This window comes from Malania oleifera, chromosome 6, assembly GCF_029873635.1.
Source record: "Malania oleifera isolate guangnan ecotype guangnan chromosome 6, ASM2987363v1, whole genome shotgun sequence".
Taxonomy (NCBI): Eukaryota; Viridiplantae; Streptophyta; class Magnoliopsida; order Santalales; family Ximeniaceae; genus Malania; species Malania oleifera.
This window is the reverse complement of record NC_080422.1, coordinates 76,977,042-76,998,448: the sequence shown is the minus strand read 5'-3', so window position 1 is coordinate 76,998,448 and position 21,407 is coordinate 76,977,042. Positions and strand designations below refer to the sequence as shown.

At 36.8% G+C, this 21,407-nt stretch overlaps 1 long non-coding RNA gene across 4 annotated transcripts; it reads right to left on the bottom strand.

The window, feature by feature from the left end:
* Positions 1-12,266: 12,266 nt before the first annotated feature.
* On the bottom strand, positions 12,267-20,928 carry LOC131158382 (uncharacterized). 4 transcript variants are annotated; one of them, XR_009137476.1, is made up of 7 exons: positions 20,581-20,928; positions 14,227-14,394; positions 13,508-14,033; positions 13,317-13,403; positions 13,121-13,222; positions 12,651-13,018; positions 12,267-12,451 (listed from the first exon to the last, which is right to left on the bottom strand). It is a non-coding gene; the product is annotated as an uncharacterized LOC131158382 (long non-coding RNA). The 4 variants fall into 4 exon arrangements; XR_009137475.1 differs by having other exon boundaries at positions 12,651-13,014; XR_009137474.1 differs by having other exon boundaries at positions 13,317-14,033.
* Between the last annotated feature and the right edge of the window lie 479 nt (positions 20,929-21,407).

Below are 21,407 nucleotides of genomic sequence, written 5' to 3'. Positions count from 1 at the left end.
GGGGCTCCACCCTAAAGGAGGGGGCTCCACCCTAAAGGAGGGATTATAATAGCTTGTTTCGCTTGCAAAGGAATGTTATAATGGAATCCTTAGGCGGTCTTGCCTAAGGCGAGGACATAGGCTAGGTATAAGCCGAACCTCGTAAAAACTCGGTCTCACTCGTAACCTTTACTCTTTAATTTTTCTACATATATAAATTGTATGATTGTGTATCTAAGTGCAGGTAGCTTAGAAAATTGAGATTGAGAAAAACTTTTAATTTAAGGAAGTACGCTAATTGATCATTTGCAGAAATCTTAAAGGGGGGTGGTACGTTGGTCAATCATTTGTAGAAACCTTAGTTCAAAGGAAACCTAAAAGATCCATAAAGAAAGGGCTATAATCAAACTCTATGCTGAGTTTTGCAAACACTGATTCAAGGAAGCACTGCTGCAACTTTTGTGTTGGTTAAGTATTTTGTATTTGATTGATTGGATGACTAGATTGTCGTTGTTGAATGTATTTGGTTTGTGTGTATTGTGATTGATTTAATTAAAGTATTAAAAATAAAAATCATTCTTGTTTATTTCCTAAGTTTACAAAAGGTTAGGAATTTGTAAAAAGATTTAAAAAGGTACTTTTAAAAACCCAATTCATCCCCCCTCCCCCCCTTTCTTGGGAATAAACCTTCCTTTTCAATTGGTATCAGAGTGGGGTTTTAGCAAATCTTAAATAGAAGCTATATAAAGATCAAAATGGCACACCTAGGTGTATCTTCTTTTACCGAAAGACAATCTTCAACTAGACCCCCTATTTTCTACGGTGTAAACTACACCTTTTGGAAACAAGGAATGATAATATATATTCAAGTTATGGATTGGAAAGTATGGAAAGTTGTCACACATGGTGACTACATTCCTACTAAATTAGTAGATGGTAAAGAAGTTCCTAAAGAAGAACGAGACTTGACCGATAATGACTATAAAATGATGCAAGTAAACTCAAGTGACATGAATGCACTATATTGTGCTTTAGATGTTAATGGGATCAATAGGGTTATGGCATGTAAGTTAGCTAAAGAAATATGGGATAAGTTAGAAGTAACCTATGAAGGAACGATAGATGTTAGAGATAGTAGAATCGACATGCTCACTAGCGAGTATGAAGCCTTTAAGATGAATCTAGATGAAACAATCACTAGCATGTATACTAAGTTTACTCACATAATAAATTCCCTAACCGCTTTAGGAAAAAATTATTCAACATATGAAATGATTATACAAATCCTAAGAGGACTTCCTCTGATATGGGAACCTAATGCCATAGCAATCATGGAAGGAAGAAACCTGAAAAATACCTCCCTTGATGAGTTAATCGAATCCCTTCTAATATATGAGATGTGATAAACGAAAGAAGTTGAAAATCAAAAGCCTAGGAATCCATTGCATTTACAGCCTCAAGTGAAAGCTCTAGTGATGAAGATGAAGAAGATATGGATGTAAATGAAATAGCTCTAATAACCAAGAAACTAGCAAAAATCCTTTGAAAGAATACTAAATTCCCAAGAAAAGTCTGGAACTCAAAATTAGATGAAGATGAAGAAAAGGAAATCAATAAGAAGAAAACAAAGGCTGAACTTCCAACATGTTATAATTGTAAGAAAGCTGGACACATAAAACCGGATTGTCCACAACTTAAAAAAGATTCCAAAAAGACAAGGAAAAGGGCAATGAAAGCCACTACATGGGAAAATATTAGTACAAGTAGTTCAGACAGTGAATCAAGTGACCAAGAGGTTGCTTGCTTTATGGCATGGGACGATAATGAAGAACAAAGCTCCTCATCCAAATTATTTAATGATTATAGTGATAATTCATCTAATGAATCCAATGATGAGAGTATGTCATCTTATGAAGAACTACAAAGTGAACTATTCAAAGTTCATAAGATCTTAGTTAAAATGACTAAACGATACACATCATTGAAAAATAAGAATGAAAGTGTAATGAAAGAATTGGAATCGCAAAAACTCGCTAAAAGAGAAAAAGATTTGAAAATTAAGAGATTAGAAAGTAAGAATGAAAAGGTGATAAAAGAATTAGAAAATATGAGATCCCAAACTTCCATTGATAATGAGAAAGATCAATTTATTTCTAAACTAGAGAACAAAATCAGTAAGATGTCTCAAGATCAAGTAAAACTACAAGAAAAGGGTAAAAATATACAAAACTCTGAAATCTGTGATCTTAAAAGTAAAATTGAGGACCAAGCCAAAATCATCTATAATTTTACTAGAGGAAAGGAGAACTTTGATCAAATGATTGGCGCACAAAGAATGTCCTTGCATAAAGAAGGCATAAGATTTAATGCAATTGAGAATACAAGAAAAAAGAACCTCTACATAGGGTACTTTACAAAAGCCTCCAAAGATTATGCTAGCACCTGCTCAAACGCTTACTCACATACCACATGTTTTCTATATAAGAAGAAAAGACACATTAAGTTTGAATGCCCATTCAAAAGAAAGGGTGTGAAAACTAGACAAATTTGGAGAATAAAAGAAGCATCACTTGCTAAACCATCTGGACCCAAGAAAGTTGGGTACCTAGATAAAAAGGACTCCGAAGATATTAATTAGCTATTCGCTTTTTACAAAATAAGAAAACCACTTAATCAAATTAATACAAGAATATTGAACTAGTTGAAATGAATAAAACTTAAAGAAGAGCTCATAAGCTTATTGATAGACTATAACATTTAAAAAAAAAATACGAAAATGGTATTGTTGGCCTAATCAAGAAAGCTTGGATTGTACAAGACTTATCCTCAAATCAAGGAAGTCATGTGCCTCAAAAGCCAATTTGAAAAGATATTTGAAGCCTGATGATACGATAAAATAAAAGAAGAGTTCATGATAAGTGAAAGAAGATATTTAGAAGGATTAGGGAGTCAAGTGACTAAACTTGGAAGCTCAGGCGACTGAGCAGCGTAAATTAGAGGTTCAGGCACCTAAGCCTTTAGACCTCAGGTGACCGAGGTGCTAGTACCTGCTAAAAAATTAATTTCATAAATTGTTAGGCGACTGAGCCAAATCTTCATGCGCCTGAACTCACGGGTCTTACATATTTTGAGCACGAAAACCCTAATCTTTTCATATTCCAGGCTACTGAACACAGTTCCATCACTCACCTGAGCCTCCTTCTCTTGATCTCCTTTAATTCTTAGCTTCAAATCCCTCAAATCAAAGTCTCCCAATCACTCTCCTACACCTTTTCCCACGGTTTCTAGGGTTTCACTTGGCCGATTTGTTTCATCCTCCAAAATCAAAGATGCCTTACACCAAAACTACAACAAATCAAGGACCTTCTTCAGGGAGAGATGATAATAACATCAAAAAATGGCTCGTAACTCCTCAATCGAAGCATCGATACCGTTCTCATCTTCATTCTACGGAACCAATTTTTGATAAGTTCATAGATACCTCCTTCTTTGATTCAGAATTTTGGCAAATCCTACCTATGTTTAGGAATATCGGTTGGAAGAATTTTGTAGTTTATCAATCCAAAGGATTGTATCCCAACTTAGTAAATTTTTTTTATGCAAATATGATCCATTAATAAAATGCCCTAACCACTAAGGTTAGAGGAAAGAAGATAGTATTAACTCCACAAACCTTGGCTCCTATTTTGCATATTACCCCGGGTGAATTTGAATGTCTAGCTTTTGCTCAAAGATGGATTATAGAGCAACGTTTCACACCTGAAGAATTTTTGCCACTGATTATGATAGAGGAACCTTTTTATTTTGGCCATCCTCCTATGTACAAAAATCTGAATCTTCAGGCTCAAATACTTTAGAAAATCATCACAAACAACATCCTACCAAAAGTTGGTTCATATGATCACATCTCCTACGTAGATTGCTTTGTGTTATGGTGTCTGTTAAAAGGGAAGAAACTTGATCTCTCTAGCCTAATTTTGAAATGGATGTAGGTCAAATTGGAAGCTACTCGAGTCACTCTTCCTTATGGTGGTACTATAAACCTTCTCTTTGCTCATCTTAGTGTCACTACTCCTATCAAATTATTCATCAAGCATTCTAGGTAAGATCTTTTCACTTCCACAACCCTGAAACAAATGGGATATGAAAAGCATGATCAGGGTTGGTTTTTGAAAGTAGGACGACCAGAAAAACCAGCATTTGTACCTCCTCCACCTCAAAATCAGCAACAAGGAATTTCAGCTGACACTACTTCTTGGTTTATCCCATTCCATCATGAATTCACTACCTTCAGTAGAGAAATGCGTTCAGGTCTCCAATCACTTCAGAAGAACGTATCTTCCCTCCACACTACCTGCTCTTCACTTGACCAGTGCCTTACTCGCATAGAGTAGTATAGGGCTAGCTCATCTCGTAGTGTTGATCCTATGGATACCAGCTCTGGCCCTCGTAGTGATGCTTCATCTGATGAAGAATCTAAAGAAGGAAGTGAGGAGGGTGATGAAGAGGAAGCATAGCTAATGATTATAATGATGATGATGTTGCTAATGCCTAATCTATTTTTTGTTGTATTAAAGTATTATCTATGTCTTGGCTATCATTGTGTTGGTTTGTTTGCTTGTTCTTTTCTTTTTGTTTTTCTTGTAACTCCCTTGCTTATGAATTTTTGTAATTTTTAATGACTATATGACTATGCTTTTTTATGTGCTATCCTAAGACTCTTTGTGACTATGCTCCTCATTTCCTTTTGATTGATGTCAAAGGGAGAAAGGTATTTTGGAGAGCAAACACGAGAAAAGAGTATCTTAAAGAGAAACCATGAGAACATTAGAGCGTGGCGAATATGTAAAACACATAATCTTGACATGAGATATAGCATGGGGGAGTAAAAGCAAAAATGAGCATAATGAGAAAAATGAGAACATAAGCATAAATGTTGACATGAGCTATAATGCATTAAAACATAATATACTTGATTGTGACTTATTGAGTTTTGAACTTATATTTGAAATCATAATTGTTAAAAGGCATACTTATTGTTAGGAGGAGTCTTATCAAGGTTCTCTCATCTTTATTCCTTATTTGTCATCATCAAAAAGGGGGATAGACTAGGCAAATTATGCGGAAGATCGGACGAAGTGTTAGGGGACGGTAGCGTCCACCTACGGCTGCAGGTTGCACCATAAATAAGTTCACCCGCATGCATACTCCAACGTTTACTGGAGAGTCCGACCCTATTGTGGCGGAGAACTGGGTGCACAAGATAGAAAAGATACTGAAAGTTCTGCACTGCACCGATGAGCAAAAAGTTCCCTATGTTATGTTTCAGCTGGCGGGAGAAGCTGAGAGATGGTGGATGGCTGTGAGTCTGCTTGAGGTGTAAAGAGCCGATTCATCTGGGATGACGTGGGGCCGTTTTAAGGAGGTATTCTTTGAGAGACCCTTCCTGGCTTCTGTCCGTTATGCAAAAGCAGACGAGTTCTCGAGTCTAACTCGCGGAACCCTGACAATGCAGAGTTATGCAGCTAAATACATCAAGCTATCTCGCTTTGCACTATGTATAATCTTGAACGAGTATGAAAAGACTTGGAGATTCGGGAAGGGCCTAAGGAAAGATATCCATAGGCTGGTGGGGATGCTGCATATTCAGGAGTTTTTTTTGTTCTAGTGGATAAAGCCGTGGTGATTAAGGTTGGTCCTTCGGAGGATGAGGTGGCGAAGGATCATAAGAAGAGGCTGGTGCATTCTAGTTCTTAGACAGGTTCTCATCAGGGGTGGTAGAAGAAGAGGAACTACAATTTGGGTAATCGCTAGGGTACGGAACCGTGTGATCCACAAGAGAACCGATCTCACGAGCATTGTACTAGGTGCCAAAAATGGCATGATGGTGAATTTCAGCTGTTTGTGGGTAACTGTTACAACTATGGCAAATCGGGCCCCAAAGCCCAAAACTGTTGTACGCAGATGATTGGTACTCTTAAAACGAGTCAAAACTACGGAAATAATCAGGTGCCTCGGGAAAATTTTTAGGGAAACACAGCTCAGGCGAGAGTGTACTCGCTTACTCCAGTCGATGCAGAGCATGCTGGCAATGTGGTGACAGGTATCATGTTACTGCTTTCAAATAAAGTTGTTGTATTATTCGATTCAGGCAACCCACTCCTTTATATCTGCAAACTTTGTGAAATTGTGTGGGGTTGAAACCCAAGTGATGGATAAGGGGTTGTCTGTAGCTACACCGTCTGAGAGTATGGTAATCTGTAGGAAGATGTTAGGGAAGTGCTTAGTGGTAATTCAGTGAAGGCCGCTATTGGTGAACCTGGTAGTGTATGATATGTTCGATTTTAATATTATACTGGGGATGGATTGGTTATCCTCCAGTTTTACTGTGATTGATTGCCATAGGAAAGTAGTGGTGTTTAGACCTCCTAAGGAAACAAAGTATGAATTTGTAGGATCGTGTGTGCGTTCGACGCCACAGATTCTGTCGGCAATGCAGACGAGAAAGTTACTTTTGGACGGGTGTCAAGGGTACCTAGCCTGTGTGAAGGAACCACTTCGGGATGATCTGAAGCTCAAGGATATCCAAGTGGTCAACGAATTTTTGGATGAATTCTCAGAAGACTTACCCGATTTACTTCCTAATCGTGAGGTGGAGTTTGCTATTGAATTATTGTCAAGCAAGGCACAGATTTCTAAAGCTCTATACCGGATGGCTCCAACTGAACTTAAAGAGTTGAATGAATAGTTACAGGAACTACTGGATAAGGGCTTTATCAGACCTAGTGTTTCGCCCTAGGGAGCCCTAGTATTGTTCGGGAAGAAGAAGGACGGGTCAATGAGAATGTGCATTGATTACCATGAGATCAATAAGGTAACAGTGAAGAACCGATATTTGTTGCCTTGTATAGATGGTTTCTTTGACCAGCTACAAGGAACGCAAGTCTTCTCAAAGATCGATTTATGGTCAGGGTATCATCAGGTGAAAGTTAAGACTGAGAATGTTGCAAAGACTGCTTTCCAAACCAGATATGGTCACTACGAGTTTCTGGTCATGCCTTTTGGGTTGACTAATGCTTTGGTGGTATTTATAAACCTAATGAATAGGACTTTTCATGAATACCTAGACCAGTTCGTAGTGGTAGTCTTTGACGATATTCTAGTATACTCTAGGAGTTTGGAAGAGCATGAAAACCATCTAAGGTTAGTGCTTCAGGTATTGCGGGAAAGGAAATTGTACGTTAAACTGAAGAAATGTGAGTTCTAGTTGAAGCAGGTTGCACTTCTAGACCATGTCGTGTCGGGAGGTGGTATCTTAGTTGATCTAGGTAAGATTGAAGCAATGGTTGACTGGGTGAAACATAAGAGCGTGCAGGAAGTTTGGAGTTTCCTAGGACTAGCTGGGTACTACTGGCGGTTCATGGAGGGATTCTCTAGATTGTATGGCACTTTCACATGGTTAATGATGAAGGATGCGAGATTTAATTAGACCGACGAGTGCAAGAAGAATTTTCAGGAGTTGAAACATCGACTGGTCACTGCTTCGGTGTTAACCATTCCATCTAGGGATGGTGGTTTTGTGATTTACAGCGACGCATCTTTGAAGGATTTGGGATTTGTGCTGATGCAACAGGAGAAAGTAATTTCTTATGCTTCTCGACAACTCAAAGAGTACGAGAAAAATTACCCTACGCATAATCTAGAGTTGGCAGTAGTAGTATATGCGTTGAAGATTTGGAGACACTATTTGTATGGTGAGTAGTGTGAGATCTTCACGGACCACGAGAGTCTCAAATACTTTTTCATGTAGAAAGAGTTGAACGTGAGGCAAGGGATGTGGATGGAACTGATCAAGAACTACAATTGTACCATTAGCTATCACCAGAGGAAAGCTAACGTGGTAGCTGATGCGTTGAGTCGGAAGTTAGAGCACACGTCAGTATCTGCAGTAGTAGGTAAGCATCATATCAGATGGGATTGGAGAGTCTTGGCATGGAATTGGTGGATGGTAATCACCAAACTTTCATTACTAGCTTGGTGATCTATCCAACATTATTAGAGAGGATTAAAACCACGGAAGCTAATGATAAAGAGTTAGTTGAGGTTGTAAAGAATGTGCAGCTGGGGCTGGCTGCAGATTTTAACATCTCTGAGAGAGGTGTATTGAGGTTTGGAACCAGATTATGAGTTCCAAACAATGAGGGGATAAGGAGGACGATTTTAGAGGAGGCGCATCATTCTTCGTACACGGTATATATGGGTAACATGAAGATGTATAAAGATTTGCGCGAATCCTTCTGGTGGAGTGGCATAAAGAGGAAGATTGCTTGATTTATAGAGCAGTGTCTGATGTGTCAGTAGGTAGAGGCTAAACATAAGAGGTCGACAGGGCAATTGCAGCCATTGAGCTAGAGTGGAAATGGGAGTACATCTTTATGGACTTTGTTACCGGGTTACCACTAGCAGTTCATGGGCAGAATGTAATATGAGTGATCATTGACAGACTAACTAAATCTACTCACTTTGTACCGATGCTACTCCTTGAGTAGGCTGGCAAACCTATACGTGCGGGAGATAGTCAAAATGCACGGGATACCAGTGTCCATTGTTTCAGATGAAGACCCAAGATTCACTTCTTGATTCTGGAAGAGCTTACAGGAGGCACTGGAGATGAAACTTACTTTCAATACAACGTTCCACCCCCAAACTGACGAACAGTCAGAGAGGACGATACAGATCTTGTAGGATGTGTTACGGGCTTGCGTGTTAGATTTCGATGGCAGTTGGATTCCGTTTCTATCTTTAGTGGAGTTTTCCTATAACAACAGCTTCTAAGCTAATATTGGGATGACACTGTTTGAGGCATTGTATGGTCGGAGGTCTCGATATCCTCTGTACTAGGATGAGGTCGGTGAACGGTAGATATTGGGTTCTGAACTCGTACAGTAGGCTTTTGAGAAGGTTAGGTTGATCAGGGATAGAATTAAATCACCTCAGACCCGACAGAAGAGTTATGCGAATGTGCACCATCGGGAATTGGAATTCGAGGTGGGGGTAAGATATTCCTGAGAATCGCTCCAATGAAAGGAGTGATGAGATTCGGGAAGAAGGGCAAGCTAAGCCTAAGGTATATTTGACCATTCGAGGCACTTGAACAAGTGAGTCTGGTAGCCTACAAAATTGCACTACCTCCAACGCTCTCTCAGATCCACGATGTATTCCACGTATCCATGTTGAAAAGGTATGTGTCAGATTCGTCACATGTGATTAGTTACGAATCTTTAGAAATTGGGGATGCTTTGGCATATGAGGAGGTACTAGTTCAGATTTTAGACTGTAAAGTTCAGAAGTTGCATACCAAGAAGATACTGTTAATAAAAACACTATGGCGGAATCACGCGGTTGAGGAAGCTTCTTGGGAATTGGAGACGGAAATACATCAGAAATATCCACATTTTTTCTAAGGGGTGATGTTTACAGGGACATTTTGGGTAAGTATGTGATGTATTTATTATTTAAAGTGATGTGTGGTTAGTCTTTGGGAGAGTTTTGTGATATTGTGAGCTCCCAAGACATTGTGTATGTAACCACGATATTCTTTCGTCATAAGTGAGGGTATGTAATATATTTGGGACAGGGCTGCTATGTGGGTGGCCGTCGGCTCTTCCTAGAGTCGGATATGCGTTTTAGTATATTGATGAGTTAGCGGGTGAGAGATTGCAAATTTCAAGGAAGAAATTTTTGTGAGGGGAGGTTGTAAGAACCTGACCCAAGAAATGTGGATTAAATAAATAAGAAAAGGAGAATGGATTTAAAAAGGAAAAATCAACAGGGCTCGTCGACGAGGCTCCTTTTCTCATCGACAAAGTCCCTTCTACAGCTCGACGATGAAATTCAAAGGTTCGTTGATAAGTAAATACCGAGAGATTTTGGGAATTCTAAAATATCAGGCTCGTCGACAAGGTCACGCCATCGTCAACGAATGCCCTTCTTATGCTCGTCGATGAGGCCGGCCTGGTCAAAGGTCTATAAGTTGAACTTTCAATTGCTTAATGGTTAAGAAACACAAAGATCCTCTCTCTCTCTCTCTCTCTCTCTCTCTCTCTCTCTCTCTCTCTCTCTCTCTCTCTCTCTTCGAACTCGAACTCGAACTCAAACCACTCTCTCTCACAAAGGTTTTGGGTCATCTGTTACCTAAATTAACGATCCGACATTACCACATGGATTAGAAGGAGAATCTTTACGTTATTAGCGGATCGAATCTTCGTTTCAAGGATTTTCGGTAGATCAGTAGTGGTTGGGATTATATTGAAGTATTATTCATCGATTTTTAGGTTTTGGGGATCCTATGTCATTGTTTCGGACCGATTAAGTTTGTGTTTCGATTTTCGGGATAAGGTAAGGGGTTTCTGTTTATATCAATTATTTTGTAATCTGAATCGGTAAAACTGTGGCTTACAATTATACAAATGTTATGGTTACTTATTTAGGAAAATCTATCAAGTGAAATTATGTGATTTTCAAGTTTACAGTTTTTAGGAAAATTATGGATTTCGGGTATCATCTCTGTTTCTGTTGGAAAATTGTATATATGATTAAATTTTAATATAGAGATTACCATAGCTTTGATTATTTAAACTGTATTTTGGGAGTATCTGATATGAGGTTATTTGTTTACCCAAATAAGTGTAAAATGAGCTGATGTATTGAATGATGTGTTTTATGAAAAAACGTGCCGATTAACTACCGTAGGCTATGAGTTATTAAAATGAGCTATAGGAAAGGGAGTTCCAAAATGTTTTAGGTTTTGTGAAAATGACGAGTTGGAATAAAACCAAAAGTCTAGGACAATCGAGGCATGTCGGCTAACTACCAAAGGATGAGATATGAGGCATGCCAGAATAATACCGTAGGCGGCCGAGTCGGTTAACTACCATAGGCTCAGATATCTGGCGTGAAGTCGAGGGTGTGAAATACCACCTATGATTCCGGTTGGTCAGCGAAGGGTGTGAGTTTCTCCATATTTGCACCGGTTGAACGTTGTGGGGCTTATGCTACACCAGATTACCGGGGGAGCCGTGTCACGCGACTGACTTAGGCCGAAGAGTGTGACGACACTAGACCGAGGTGTTTTGTGAGATATACTGGAACTGTATTGTGAAAATACTGAAATTGTGAAATGTTTATGTTTTACTATTAAAATAACATTTATGTATCCATACACTGATATAACCTATTTCTCCCTTATTAAGAGGTGTCTCACCCCTATCATACAAATGTTTTTCAGGTCCTTCGAGTAGCCGACACTAGTTTCCTAGTGTTTTAGGAGCATGGTTGTTGGTTAGCTTTGTAGAAGTACTTGTGTAAGTACTGATATTTGGTCGGGTTGTCATTTTGGTTTATATAGACACCTAGAGTATGTTATGTATTTTGGGAATTAAACTATGGTTTTGTATAGAATCTAATATGGTACGATGGTAAGGTATTATGATGTAATAGGTTGAATTATTCGGCTGCGTATAATATGATTGTGATTATGGATAGGGTATGCGTGAACCCTACGAGATCGAACCCTTATATTGTGTAGTATCATAAATGGTTGTATGATACAGAGACAGGTTAGATTACTAAATCACAACCTGGGGCCCATTTTTGGGTTTGAGGCATGACAATACGAGTTTTTTAGAAAAGATTAATGAAGGATAAATAAAATTAACCTTGTCTTACTGTAGTTAAAAATGTTCAACTCAAGAGGTTTCAGTCGACTATATTTTAAGTTCAGTCGACCCAATCATCAATTTCAGTCAATCAAGACAGTTTTGAACTAAAGGTTTGGTCGACTGACCTAAGGTGATTTCCGAACCCTTTGAGGTTCGATTGACTATATGTAAAAATCGGTCTGCTATTCTTAGAGTTCGATCGACTCAATCACAAATGAACTAGAAGTTTGGTCGACTGAGTTGTTGAGGGTCTGACACGTGTGAGTTTGGTCGACTATGGAAGATGTGTTTAAAAAGGATTCAATCGACCAAGTGAAGTCAAATTGTTGACTTCTACCCAGTTCGATCGACTGAGGCATTTTACACTACCTAGTTCAATCGATTGAATTTGTCAACAAACTATTTTTGGCCCAAATAAATACCAAAGTTAAATCCCTATAAATGTGAGTTATTAACCTATATGCTTGAGGGATTCCTATAGTCATTCTATGGTCTTTTTGAGAGTTAACCCCAAAAATCCAACATCCCCTAAGGTCACTCTATGGTTTTGAGCATATAAACCTATCATGCATAAGATGCAGTTATTACCGACCATAATATTATATACCAAATAATGGAACAAAATGCATTTACAATCAAAACAAATGTCTTCTTCTTTTTCTATTAACTCTTCATAGAATCAGTCAAGATTATGTGCTTTGAGTCCTTTCTAGCTCCACTTCACTTACATGTGTGTGTTCTGAATGATTAACCTGTTCAAGTAATTAGGCACACACATTAGTAACAACAACAACAACAACCAATAAAAGCTAACTATCTATCCCACCAACAAAGATCAAATATAAGTGCAATGTCTAATATCTAAATACACACACTAACACTTGTACATAATCATAATTATGTTCACATGCATTTAATCACAATTGTGTTCACACACCTACACACACTTACATTCATACTAAGTAGGGGAGGAGCCACCCGCAGCATCTCCTTGACGCTAGTAGAGCATTTCATCAATCTTCGCTTTCTAGTGCATCATGGCTTCAAGCCATTGCTCCATTTCCTTGTTCCACTGAACAACATCCTGCAGCTACTATATGATAGCTGACTTACAATTTGCTGCCTATTGACGCACTTTCTCAATCTTAGCACGATATTCAGCATTATCTATCGATACTGATACTAGGGCTATGTATCCACCCCAAAACCTTTCATGTAACCCCCTCGTAGATGCTCAAGTACCTAATCACATATCTCATCATCTTTGGGTTGCTGGCCACCTTCGAAAACATTTGCATCCCTTATTTGGACCATCCTATCTTGTTTTCATTCATAAAAAATTAGAAAATGATTAAATAACAATGTTATAAGCTAGTTGGATTCAATAACAAACTAAATAACTACAACTATAGCATACTTACATGTTTCCTTTGAGCACCCTGGCACCATTCCCCCAACCTCCTTTGATATGTTCTCTAATACAGACTAGACTTGCACTCTGGTTGTCTAGTGACTAGATCATGCTATATTATCATATCAAACCTCATATATTAACAAATTTGCATCTGTCAACATAACATTTATAATTTAATCCTATACTAGTTTTATAGATATTACCCTTCGATGGTGCACATATAACCTCGAACCACCATGATGCATCGCATCTAATCTACTTCGATTCTCTACATTTATTTGACATATTTCCTATAGTATAGATTTAAAGAGATTATAATCCACATCAATGCTAATGCATAGTAGTCAAAATATAACATCGATACCAAAATATAGTACAAATTTAAACACATCACCTGGTAGTAAGGATCACGAAAATATCGACACACCAGCTCTTAATATTCATGGGAGATCTTATTAAACAAGTATCATTTTTTAAATTTAGCTTCATCTCCCATCTTTTTGAAATTTTTGTGCATGGTATGTCAGTAACTCTTAAACCAAACACCTAAGTTCTTGTTCACTGCTTTTTTGACGTGAGGGTGCGTGAAAATTTCAATATCAAAAGAAGTCTGCGTATTTCATAGAATGTTAGAGATTAAATAAATGAAGTATATTAAAATTAATACAACTTGTTAGAAAGCTTAACAATATGTGTTCATGCAGAACCAGGAACTGCTCCTCAGTCACCTGTGGCCAAGTGTGGCACGTAACTAGAGTAAATTCCCAGCATATAATTCCGACCTTGTATACTCGGGTCTGGCACCAATCATCCATCGATGTTGTGTAGCTAATAGGGATCTCTATCCTAATACGCTCTCTCGTCAGCTGCAGATGCCTCCGGAGCATGGTGTTTTTCATTGCACGACGCTCTGACCTCATCTGCGAGGTCGATGTTGAAAATAGATTTTGAGGATTTATAGTATATATATATATATATATATATATATATATATATATATATATATATATATATATATATACATGTATCTACGATAATCAATTTACTAAAAAAAAAAAAAAAAGTAAAGACTCATAATCTTATCGATGTTGCTTATGTGGGTGCGCAAATTACCATGGGTCTCCCCAACTGATGGTGCCACATCAGCATGGGTTGCCTCTGACTGTATCGGTGACGCATCGGCATAGACATGATGCGATTGTATCAACACTGTAGTATGGTACTGACTACTTAGTTTGGTTAGCCTATGCCTTAGCCGTCTAAGACCTCCAGGTGCCATGTCTGCATTATAGACAACATTGAATAAGATAAACGCATATTTAATGGAATTATAGTAAATATATTATTAGTTATTTATACATATCAAATTTATGGAATGTAATATGACAACATGATATGCTTACTTATGAAGTGTAGTATGGTAGTATACATGAAATGATTATAAATCCTCAATATCTATATCATCATCACTTTCTATTATCTTTTCCTCCTTAGTACAATAATCCACCACTGTTTCATCTTCTACATCAGTATCATCATTGTTGATGAAATCAACATATAGATCATCAATTTCAATGCCATTAGTCCCCACATGTTTTGTTGTGGCACTAACCTTATTCAATGGTATAGGATCAACTTCTTCCTCATCAACATAATTGTCACAAAGTGAGGACGCATTGTAATTAGGTTGAGTTGCCACACTAACAAATTGTTCAACTTCTTAGAAAGCATCCTCGATTACATTCTTCTCCCCATCTACGGCTTCTATTATATCATACAAACTTATGGGTTGAATTTTTTGTGCCACATACCATCACATTTCAATTTTGTGTCCATAGTACAAAAAGGTCATCTTAATACCATGTTCTACTAAAATTAGCACTTGTAAAGTGGGTATCTATGTTTATCCGCCACTCATTTTATTGCTAATATCCCACTAATCACATTTGAACAAGTAGACGAGTCTATTAGCTCCTTAGCTTAGCTCAATAATGTCATTTAGGATACCAAAATAGTCAATATCATCGTCTTCTTTTGTGCCTAGCACGACAACCCCACTATTTTGGGTTCTTCTATGCAACTCAAGAGGCTTCGTATGAAACCTTAAGCCATTAACAATACAACCAATGTAGTGGCTAACTCATTGATCGGGACCACATGTCAATGTGTACAAATCTCTTGTCCTTAGTTTTTTATTATAATACATGACTTTCATCTAGTAAAAAGAACTTTAGATGAGTTAACAATTATTGAAACTTTACTTATTATCAAAAATTCACAAAAAAGTTGTTACTTACACGTGTCCTAAGCCACTTGACAAATTATTTCTTGTCTTTCTTCAACATTTCTTTCATTTTTCTTCTCAAGTTCAACTTTATGTTCACTATATGCAACAATAGTACATATTAATGTCAACTAAGTATATATATATGCATATATACAATGCAAAGTATGGATTATTAAACCACGTACTCGATATATGGAATAACTTCATCACAATTATTAAGAACATAAAAATGCGCCTTTGCCAGGTCCTCCATATCAATGTCCACCCAATGGTCAAACATTTGCTTTAAATACAGAGCTGATGGGTTCTTTATATTCATCATTACCATCAATGTCTGCATTTCGCTTATTGCGAGTGAACTTTATGTCAATATCATGTATATAAATTAAGCAAAATGTAAGGCATTTACTACCAATGAATGCCTCAATGATAGAGCCTTCCGGTCGAGCCTTATTGCACATATAGTTCTTTAAAGTGGACAAGAACCTATGCATTTTATATAGTATTAGTGACATCCACAAATTGAACGTGGAAATCATATGAAAATGTTTGCATCTTAAAAATTACCTTTCAATTGGATACATGTCATGATATTGCTCTGGTCCTACAATTATGGTCTCTCTTGGGAAATGGACGGCTAGGTGGACCATAACATTGAAGAATGCTGGGGGAAATGTTTTCTCAAGCTTGCATAGTATGATTACAATGTCCTTCTCTAACTGTTCAAGTACATTTAAGGTCAATTTTTTTTAGTATAACTCTTAAAAAAAAAAAAAATATTCCCAACTCAATCAACAGTGAGCAAACATCGTCAGCTAAGTATCCATGAAGGAAAACTTGTAGAACCTTTTGAAGAATGACATGTCATCCATGAATTTCATTCCTAACATCTTACCTTCCTTCGTACTTATGCATCGAGATATGTTAGATGTATATCCATTAGGGGACTTCATTGATACCAACCATTCAAAGAAAGTATTTTTTTCATCCTTCGATAATCTGTAACATGTTGATGGCATTAGAAGCTTGTCCCCATCACGAATGAGGTGCAACTTAGGTTATATTACCATCTCTTCCACATCTCGGTGAACATTTGAACTATCCTTTTTCTTCCCATTTATATTCAATAATATCCCAATTACATTCTTAGAAATGTTCTTCTCAATGTGCATAACATCCAAGTTATGGCACAATGGAAGATCTTTCTAGTTTGGCAACTCAAAAAAAATACTTCTTTTTGTCCAATTTAACTTAATCTCAGTACGTTTCCTTTTTCTACTCGGTGTTTTCCTAAATTATACATTTTTTATCAACTTCTGCTGGTTTAATATCTCTTCCCTATTTAGTTGTTTTGGTTGTAACCTTTATCTAGGTTTTCCATTAAAACTTCTATTATAACGAGTCCTCCAAGAATCTCCAGGTTTTAGAAAACGAAGATGATACATAAAGCATAACTTTCGTCCATGCTTCAAAGATAAGGACATAACATCCTTTTGTGCTCCACCACGCTAGATTGTCGTAAGCAGGGAAATCATTAATTGTCTACATAACTTTAGCATGCAATCGAAATATTTTCCTAGTTTCCATATCAAATGTCTTTACTGCTTTTTCGCATAATTCTTTCAACTCATCAATTAACAATCTCAGGTAAATATCAATATCATTACCAAATACCCTTGGTCTAGGAATAAGCAAAGACATGTAAATGAACGGTTCTTTCATATATTGCCAAGGCGTCAAATTGTATGACATCATCATAACATACGGGTTTTTATGTTACTAAAAGGATTGAAACCATCTGAATGAAGGTCAATTCTAATGTTGCAAGGATCACTGGAAAACCACGAATGCATTTTGTCAAACTCGGCCCAAGCTTGTGAGTTTGTTAGATGGTTAAGGGTGCTTTTCTCTTGAAGATGTTTCTCTTTATGTCATCTCATATTTGCAACAGTCTTTGTGGACATATATAATCTTTGAAGCCTCGATATCAATGGATAATATTGTAAATTTTTTTGGGAGATTTTTTTTACCCTTCTTGTGATTAGTTTTATACCTTGGTTCACCACATTCTGGACACTCATTTGCATTTTCAAATTCACCATAAAAAACTGTACAATCATACCTACAGGAATGTATTGGAGTGTAACCGAGACCCAAATCACACATGTATGTCTTCGCCTCATAAAAAGAGTTTGGAAGTGTTTCACCATCAGGCAATGCCGCCTTAATTAGCCTCAAATTCATGTTGAATGCACTCTGAGTTTGACGATGCATTTTCCTTGAATGTAGTAACTTTATCAAGAACTACAATTTTGAGAACTTTTTACAATTTAGATAAAGTGGCACATGTGCATCCCTCACAATATTAGCAAATGGTTTACCGAGTTGATTAATTGACTAAGATCACAAGGTATGCTACCTACTAAACTAGGTTCAATAGTATGCAACACATTGTCATCCTCTATGTCCACTGCATTCCCCCTTTGCAAGTCACCTAACATTTTGATTAACCCATTCAAACGTGTGTCACCACCTCCTATATTGGCGCCCTCATCTTCATATTATCATCATCACTTAGATTTTGTAATCTTCACCATGAAACACCCATTTTGTGTAACTATTGTCCATTCCATAGTCTAATAAATGTTTTCCACTCAAATCAATGTGTCAAAATTTTATGTTTTGATATTTCTTGCAAGGACACCTTATTTTATTGGATTTTTTAACTTAACGATCCATGAACTCTATGAAATCATGTACCCCTTGTACGTATTCTAACCAAAACCTACCTTGAGCCTTCATCCAACTTTTATCCATGTTCATTAATTAGCCTATAACATGTTCAAGTAAATGATTTTGATTATATTTCATAATGTTTATGAGGCATGCATTGTGAATCATAAAATTGACCACCTTTTGTATAAAAGGGTACAAATCTTATCTCATTTAGGAATGATGCATTTATATTGCACTTAATCGCTCAAATTATTTGATCATGCTCATTCTAAATTTTGGCAACATCTCCCCATGGTTATTAAGTACACGATATGAGGGAAATGAACATATTAGTTTTTCACTAACAATTTGTCACAACACCCCACTATGCACCCAGAGAACATAAGCAGAGACGCTATTAAAATATCAAATAAGAATGAACAAAGCGTGAATGATGACAACAATGTAAATACAAATTCCTAAATTAACTATAGATCAGAAAATTCAAGAATGGTTGAAATACAAACATCACTAATTGTAAATGAAACAAATAATTAACATGTTCCATTGATTATTAATCTATATAGTATTATTAATAATCAATTGAATATTAATTTATTTATCTCACATTTACGATAAGACATAAATGTATAGTAACGATTCTTGAACGAGTTTAAGCTTTAATGAACAAATGCATATAATGAATGAATGCTCGGATGAAATCCTTGTTATAAATAGAACATACACTATCCAAATATAAGAAGAAGTAGCCCTAATTTAAGGAATTCAATTTGAAAAATAAATAAACTTCTTCTTCTTCTTCTTACTGATGCCCTAATTTAAGAATAGATCAGACTAAGACTTCTGATTTAGTTCTTATAATTCCTATTATTATTCTTGAAAGAGTGAATTGTTATTTGGTCTGTTGTTGCACAAGCCTTTGCTGGTATATTTTTATTCTCTTTTTATTTTTTATTTTTTTTCAATTTGTGCCATTGAAAATTTGCAATTTCTTCTATGGATTGTTATTTCCTAGTTTGGTTCATTTGAATGCTTTCAATTTTATTTTATTTTATTTTTTACAAAAATCATAGAATAGAACATATATGAAATTCAATGAATAATATAGAACTTTGGCTGTTCAAAATTTTTTAAGAAGTTCAGTTAGTTTTGTTTTTAGGTAACCAACCATACTAGTCGATTCACTCTCAATTTATATAGACATTCCGTCGAGTTCATTTTCTTTCTAAATTGGAATTAAAAAAATTCAGTTCAGCTAAAGTCACCAATTACATAGGCCTACCCTGCCACTGAACTCAAAATCACAAAATACATAAATTCATATAAGTCACTGTGGACCTGTGGTGTGTGTGGCTCAACTTGACTCGAGTCAACAAACCCTAAACCTGCTCAACACCCAGACCAAGCCCAACTCACCCTGACCCAATCTAGTCCACGACCCAAACCGCCCAACTGAAAATCCAAGTCCCAGACCCATCCTAACTCCACCCAAACTAGGCCTATTTCCCATTGCCTTGGCCCCCACCAAAATGAGCCCAACCTAAAACCAAACCCACAACCCAACCTAAACTAAGCCCTGAACTGGGCTTAGTTAACTATCCTAAGCTCTCAAGCCCATTTAGCAAACTAACCTTAACCTAGCCCAAGGACCAAACTAAACCCCAAACTACGCTCCTATGACCCAACTCAAGCCCAATCCCCAAACCTAGTCAAATTTTAAATCTAAACCCAGCCAATCCAATCCTAGGCTCACCTGATTAAACCCCAAACTTACCTAACTCAAGAAATGTACTATTCATTGTATTTTCTATTTTTACAAAATACTATTAAAAATGACAATTGTTCATATATGATTAAAAAATTTTAAAATATCAAATACTATCATGCTTAAGATCAAACTTTTTATGCATCTAGGACATTTTAGTGAGTTACATGGATTCACACTTAGAAGTCGAAAGGAAAAAGAGTATGGACAGCTAAATTAACTACTAGCAGCTCTACTAAGAGAAAGATATTACCAGTTAGAAATTTAACATATCCTTATATCACATAAAGTTGGAAATGGGTTAAAAACTCACTTATATTATGACAATTGCCGTATAAATAATCCTGTTATTTAGAAATTTGGATCACATGTTGTTGTGGAGTCAGGAATACCTACTGATGCAAAACTAAATTCCATAATTAAGATACAGTATTTGGGATCTACTTAGAATAATTACAACAAATGTCTCTTTCATTCAAAGCTACCATTGATTTTAGTCCAAATTCTGAAAGAGAAGACGAAAACTACGTGGAATTTAAGCTAGCTAGATTAACCTAGGTTAACCTAACCCAGATCGAAACACTATTTGGCTCGCAAGAAATGCGAGAAACCTAGGAGAAATCAACCAAAAAATAGAAAGGAGAAAGAGAGAAAAAGTAAAGAGAAATTGGATTTTTACCTGTACAAAATCCAAGTTGAATAGCTTGGCATAGAGCTTTAAGCTCTTTGCCCCCTCAAACCCTTGCTTGACCTACAGAAAAAAAAAAAAAAAAAAGAGTAAGAAAGGGATGCGTCAAGCGGCCAGCGGCGTGCTGGGGATGCGGCATTGGGCAATCGGCTGTGGTTGTAGTAGATGGCAAATGGTTGGCCGGCAGCAACTAGGCAGCGGCGGTGGGTGACTCTTCGGCGAATCACACGCACTAGCAAGACAGGATGCGGGATGGGAGCACAAGAAAGAGAATAGGAATTTGGGATGCGTAGGATTTTGTAAGAGGGTAAGAACGGAGATATTTGGGGAAGTTTTTAGTGGCGGCTAGTTGTTGAAAAGTTGTTACTACCGAAACCCATCACTTATAATACATTATTAGTGACAATGCATGTTTTGTCCCTAATAGGTTAATAATTAGTGACTAATTTTGGTTTTGTCACTAATAATGCATTATTAGTAATGATTTTTGGTTCGTCACTAGAAATGATATTTTTTGTAGTGAGTTGAGTAAGGTCAATTTCGAGATGTTTTTAGGTTGGAATGGATGTTTCACGTTTCACTGTACCCCAAGACTCTTCCTAATTTTAAAATTAGACACTTAGAAGTAAATTCAGTTTTCATAATTTAGTACTTTCTTCATTTTGGAACTCAAGTGTGTCCAAATAGAGCATATAAGGTGCAAATCAAGTGCAATAAGTTCAAATATGTTTTTAGGGTTGGAATGGATGTGAGAGATCTCACAGTACCCCAAAAATCTTCCTGGTTTGAAAGTTAGAGAATTATAATGAAATTAGGTT